This window comes from Osmerus eperlanus, chromosome 13 (genome assembly GCF_963692335.1).
Source record: "Osmerus eperlanus chromosome 13, fOsmEpe2.1, whole genome shotgun sequence".
NCBI lineage: Eukaryota > Metazoa > Chordata > Actinopteri > Osmeriformes > Osmeridae > Osmerus > Osmerus eperlanus.
In genome coordinates, this window is record NC_085030.1 from 12,830,714 (window position 1) to 12,837,435 (window position 6,722).

General features: G+C 41.5%; 1 long non-coding RNA gene across 1 annotated transcript; it reads right to left on the minus strand.

Annotated features, from left to right (window-relative positions):
- Positions 1 to 413: 413 nt before the first annotated feature.
- On the minus strand, positions 414 to 6,448 carry LOC134032675 (uncharacterized). The gene is made up of 3 exons (XR_009932044.1): positions 6,320 to 6,448; positions 3,551 to 3,833; positions 414 to 1,584 (listed from the first exon to the last, which is right to left on the minus strand). It is a non-coding gene; the product is annotated as an uncharacterized LOC134032675 (long non-coding RNA).
- Positions 6,449 to 6,722: the final 274 nt, after the last annotated feature.

Below are 6,722 nucleotides of genomic sequence, written 5' to 3' on the forward strand. Positions count from 1 at the left end.
CAGTGCTTTAGCTTAAAATTCTCCCTTCCTATGCATATTTAATGACTACTCCTTTATTCCAATTGTAGTTCTTTATGTATTACATAGTAATATGAAGTCACAAAAGCATATTTTGAATGTTGTTAGTTGCACACCAACACAGTACCACCCAAATAGCAGATGAATCACAGTGAAACATTTAAAAGGTTTTTCAAATTAGTTTCTAAATATTTTATTTTTATTCAAATGAAACAGTCTGAGTGCTCCAACAATGGAAAGAATTATTCACTCTATGGTCTACTATTTGTCATTGACAGGAATGTTTGCTGCATTATACATCATACACCTACAACCGATACTGACTAGCTTTATGAATCCCATTATAAGTAGAAAGTTGTAGTATTCTGATGAATGCATAAAAATACATAACTCAGAATCATAGATATTTTTGATATGACAATTACTTCCCCAACCCATGATAGAGCTGAGGATTGTATTAGAATCACTTCCTAATACCATCACTTGTGAAGCAGAAACACTGAATATTGTTTTGACTTTCAACACTTTTAATTTATGAATATGTCCGGCAGGGCTGACAGCAGCTGCCTGAGATAACTTCCTGAGGTACATTTCAAACATGGGTTGGAATTACCAGCATCTGGCACAGCAGAACGGGTTTGAAACTGTCCTTCTTGAGAATTGATTAAGTGTATTCATTGCAATTGGACGACAATCATATCTTCACGATCTTACAAAAGGCAGGATCCCTTCTGAGTACACTGACAGAAACCCTAAAGTTATCTCGCAAACATAGGCAGGAATTCACAGCTGCACCCATAACTCATCCACAGAGCAAAGCCAAGGCATCCCAATAACCTGGCAACTTGGAGAACCACCCTGAAGCAGAAAATCTCTGTTCCCCTACCCCTGCCTTTGTGCCTGATCCCCAAGGGGTAAAGGTGTGTCCTGCCCCTGGGCTGGGGCACTGCAGATGTCTCCGTAGCAGATGGGCCTGTCCTCTCCTCACAATAGGGACACACGTATCCAGCTCCGTAGCTTCATTAAACAGAGATAAAAACGAGGGGAAGAAGAAGAAAAAAAATCCGGGGACCATCCCAATGGAGGCAATGTGTTTGATTGAGCTGGAGCATTGTCCTGTGGTTTATGAGGAAACAGGTTACATGCGCTCGCCCCTGTGGGGTAGTTATGGCTCTCGCCCAAGAACAAGGCTCCTCATTTGGCAGCATCTGCAGCACAGCAGAGAGAATGGATATATGTTTATGTAGTTGTTGTTTTTAGGATTAGGCCTAATTATGTTTCTTTTTTGTGTTTATATCACATGAGCTGTTGGTCTTAATGACAAAAGACTGCTCTATAGAGAAGACACGGTGTACTTCCATACATGACTGTTACCACCTTTCTTCTTTCTTGAAGTTTAATTTAATAGTCTTGATTTTGACATTTGTGTGCATGTGCTTCTCTGTGTGGGGGGGCATACTGTAGGTAATTATTGAAGTTTCTTTTTATCTGGATTTCCATCCAAACATCGAAATCCCACCTCACCAAACCATGAATAGGATCCGAGTAGCTGAATTGTTTGATGATCTGAGGAGTGAAACATAAAGCTTTCTTTAGAGCATAATCTCTGGAAGACATTGGCTTCTGTCACACACACTGTCAATGTTCTTTACACACAGTGTTTATGTTCATCATTTGGTTATTTATTCTCGTGACCTGAATTAAAAGTGTTAAGTGTTTTATTGGCAGTTCTGTGTTGCCTTATTGGCAACACAGAACTGTAAATGAGTGACCACCATTTAGGCTTAGCTTAGCCTTTTATTTTGTCTTTGGTTTAGGAGAAAAGGTGTCTTCTAAGAGCTTCTCCTTAAATTATGGATTCCGGATTCATTTTATGTTTGACTTCTGTTTGGGCACATCAGAGAGAGTGAAAGAGTTGTCATATGGAATTGTTTTCGTATGGAATTGAATGTTTTGTTAAGCACTAACAAATGCAACAGGAGCCCTATTGCAACTGCCAAAATGCACATCTTGAATTTAATTAACATCTCCTTTTACTTGTTGTCTCCCTCAAACACGCCCTCAAACTAAGGTGTTGAATACTAAGTAGATCAGAGCAACACAGCAAATCAATGTTGTGGTGCCTTTGGGTACAGATGAGAATCAGAGGTATGTTTGTAAGCGTGCATAGTTACAGGTTTATAGATTCCTAGATTGCAATATGCGTTTGTAAGCAATTGTTTCCTGGCCTTCTCTTTTCAATTATTATCTATTTACTGTTTGCCACATTTGTAACAAAGAAATTGTTCATTATTTGTGTGTCCGCTTTGTTCTGTCTATTGTGATATTACTGAGGCATTGAGGTGCTACTGGAGATGTTTCGTTGCACAACAACGATAAGGATAGTGTTTTGCATTATAATGAAAACACGCAAATGACTTCAATTTCAGTCAAATCGTCCCACTGATAGGGCCCTAATACAGCATGTATACATGATGTAAATAAAAATACTTTAAGCAAAAAATCAATTGTGTTTTCTAGTTAAAATAATGACTTGCGCAAAATAGTTTGAAACACAAGCGATCTGCATGATATATTATTTCAGCTTTCCAAATATTTAAAAAGCTGTCTCCTGAAATACTGGTGGTAGTTTGTTCAGTCAAGCGGAGGAAGATTCTGAGACAAATGGCCCAGAAAGAAAAGGGAGAGGGAGGGGGATAGGAGAGAAGGAGAAGTTGACGAAGGTTATAAGGGAGAGAGAGGGAGAGGGAGAGACAGAATCAGAGACAGAGAGAGAGACAGAGAGAGAGACAGATAGAGAGAGAAAGAGAGAGAGGGGGGGGAGAGAGAGACAGAGAGAGAGACAGAGAGAGACAGAGAGAGGTGGAAGTAGGAGGAAGGGAGTGGGAATGAAAAAGACAAATAGTAACACAGAGAGACAGAAGAGCAGAAAAAAGGCAGTATGAGAATTAGAGAAGAAAGAAAAAGAGAGAGGGGTCGCAGTAAGATGGAAGCAACAGAAATAGGTGACAGAGAAAGAGAGAGAAAGGGAGTTGTGAGGTGTGTAAGTAGAGACCACTCAGTGTGAGTTCCACTAAAGGCCCGGTGCCAATCTTCATAATGACTCTGTCCCACAGATAGGGTGCTTCAGTGCCCCTTCCCGTACCTGCCTCCCCTCACATCCTCTGCCCAGACAAGGGCAATTTCCCCCGCAATCTCCCCTGCCTGGAAATCACCACCTCTCTCATTCTCTTTCTCTCTTTCTCTCATTCTCTCTCTCTGTCTCTCTATGTCTCTCTCTGTCTCTCTCTGTCTCTCTCTGTCTCTCTCTATGACAGTAACAGATGGACAGGTGCTCTCTTGATTAAGAAAACTGCCACAGTCCCCTATTTTCTCTCCAACACCTTGATTTTGATTGATAGCCAGCTTAACAAACCATTTAGAGAATCTCCCCAGTGCTCCATGTGCCTGAGTTGAGGCAGAAATTCTAGAAGCATACAAGGAAGAGAGAAGAAACCCAACTCAGGTGGGACAAGTCCTGGTGTGTAATTACCTTTCCTGCAAAACATGAATGCAACGTCTCTGTTCATGAAAATATTTTGTTCACGTGGTTTCATTTGACCTCAGTTAACTCTCATCACATGTCGGCTTTAGAGAAAAGCATTTCTCTCCGTAGATTTATCCCAGCTGTAGGACACTGAGATTCTGTGTTTCTTGTTCAATCAAATCCTCTTCATCCAACCATGGGGTAGCAAACACTTTCAGTCGGCAGGTACTCAGTGTAGTGTAACTGATTCAAACAGTGTCGACATCAGGACAGGGCCAGCGTCCTCACACTGGGGAATTGGAGGGAAAACAACAAACATGTAATCCAATCCAAAAGAGCACAGTCCCGTTGCAGCCACTCAAATGTTTGTGTGTGATTCTGTGTGCTTCCATGTTTATGTGTATTTTTGTTTGTTTTTTTGTGATTGACCCCCTGCTTGCTTGTCTGTGCATCGGTGCATTGCGTGTCACTGTGTTTTTTTCTGTATTATACGGGAAAAGCTTAGTTTGGAATAACAAGCATTTAGCTTGGGCTGCATTCAACCTTGATCAATGGTGACCTCAGGCCGTCCTCATTTTTTTATTAGTGCCCCCAGCATTACACTGTGAATTGCTCAACATGTCAACATTAAGAAGGAACGAATGGTGCAACAGAGATCAGAGTCTGAATGCAATCCCAACGTAAATCCATGGGTGTTACCTGAGACTGAGGCCCGTCTGTGAAGAATACATTTATTTCAGTTGAACTTTATCTTCTAAAACCCCCAGCACGCAATGATTTGTCTATTTTGCTGTATGTACTAACTAAATAAGCAGTCATCATTTTTTGCTATAAGGTAAAGTGATTTATTTTGTTTGTTTAAAGCAAATGTACCCATTTAATTCCATATAATGCAGCAAATGTTGCATAACTTTCCCTCCCCCACACAGACCAACAACAATGTTCACTTCCTGCTGAAACAAATATGCAACCAATAAAGTATCCTTTAGTAAATGGAAAACTTGCAGTAGAGAGAATTACAATACCATATATAGTGCACTGATCATCATCAGATACATAGAATAGAATGATATCAGATTACAGGTTATAAGGCGTGCTGGAGATAGTGAGAAGAGGAGTGACAACTACATAAGATCGCAGCACACAGCCATCCATGAGCCCCGAGGACCTGGCCCTGGGCCTAGGCCCTACATTTGTGCATGTATCTGTGTGTATGTGTGTGTGTACTTGTGTGTGTGTGACATGACTGGACACAGATAATGGGTGCATTGTCCCTTCACAACCCTGTCTCTGTCTCTGCCAGAAAGATAAGGATGGTTTAAATGGTCATATCAGTCAACTGTCAATCATTGATTGGAAAGAACAGGTGGGTCTTCCAGCGGTGGTTACAGGGCAACGTATCAGGGCTGACCCAAACATGTTCCCAACAGTCAAACATTGTGCTATCTCATTGCCTTTTTGGTGAGTTCAGACTGTGACCATGCATAATTGTTTTTCATGGGTGTCCTGTGAAATGTTTTTTTAGGAACTTTCACATAATTCTAAGGATAGTTTGTTTAAGTTTGTCTGGAGGACAAACCTTGTCAATTTACCTTTCTATTGTACATGCAGTTTGAACCAGGTACAGTAACATTTAGGCACAGTATAGATATTGTCAACATAAGGCTAAGTGATGGACCACGGTGTTCATTCCGACCCACATCAAGTACCAACATCGCCCAGTGCTGGGTACATATCCTTAGTTGCCCTTTCTGCAGATATACACCTTAAGGCTGGTGAAGGTCACATGTGGGGGTGTTTCATGAGGTGCAAACAAAGCTCTTGCAAAATCAAATCCTATGAACAATTGACAAATTCACTGTTGTCATGTTGAATCCCTCAGGAAGTGTCACATTGATTCATCATACATATTTAGTAAGCCTCCCCCCCATCAAAATCAAACATAGGCAACTGAAACATGGATGGGACTACATAAGTCCCTGTGGTGTCAACACAATGCGGTCAAATTACCGTGTCTGCAAACTGCTGTGAAAAGAAAAGGGAATGCTTTACAATCCTTGATGCCATTTCTAATTGATTGTCAAAGGGCTTGAGAGCTCAGATGTAGTTCATCCACCTTAAGAGACGGTTATTTTAAAACCACTGACACAGAAAGGAAGGAAGCAGGCCAGGAGTGGAGGGGAATGTGAGAGAGACAGAGAGAGAGAGAGAGAGAGAGAGAGAGAGAGAGAGAGAGAGAGAGAGGGAGAGAGAGACAGAGAGAGAGAGAGAGAGAGAGAGAGAGAGAGAGAGAGAGAGAGAGAGAGAGAGAGAGAGAGAGAGAGAGAGAGAGAGAGAGAGAGATCAAATCCGTCTGACAGATACTTTATCTCACCTCTTGATGTGACCTTTACACCGCCCACTTTATTACCTTTTATTCTTATGAAAAAGCTTGAAAGCAACAGCGATGTTTTTTTAAGCAGGACACAGTGTTCATCAGCCTTAGTGTGGGCTGGCTGTGATTTGACCTGCATGTGTACACCAAACATATCTGTACAGGCATGTAAAACATTCACTCATGTCTGTGCCTACCCACACACATGGATGTGTAATTACTACTTAATATTATTAATCAGCTACACAATGGCAGACAGAGAGAAATGCCCACAATAGCATGTATGCTGCAGCTTATCTCCTTTGATTAAGATTCAAAACTACAATCATGTCAATCCTATACATTTAAAACTGTAGATTGGATTGAACGAAAATCAATTCCTCTTTTGCATGTTTACTTACTCTTACACGTGTCTCTGGTGCTGGTGAAGTGTCTCTGGTAGCGTTGGAAAGCCTTGGTAATTCTCTTTCACTCTCTGTGTCTCTCTTTCTCTGCTCAACTTTGACACAAATTCAGCAGCTTGTAAAGGGTCCTCACCCCCCCCCCCCCCCCTCTGTCATCCTTCTCCCTCTGCCTTCTCCTGTTCAAATGGAGATCTTTTCGCTTCTCCCCCAGATTTACTGAGGTGCAAGCGCTCAGCAGGTGGGAATATGCTAATGTCAGTATGTAGGCTAAGAGTATGTGAGGGCACACAGCCTGGGCAAATGCCAGTCAAATCTCCAGTCTTATCTCTATCCCTAGCATGCTCCTCCTCTTCACCTCTTTCTTACATAAAAGAGCAGAACCTTGGTGTTCAATGAGAAG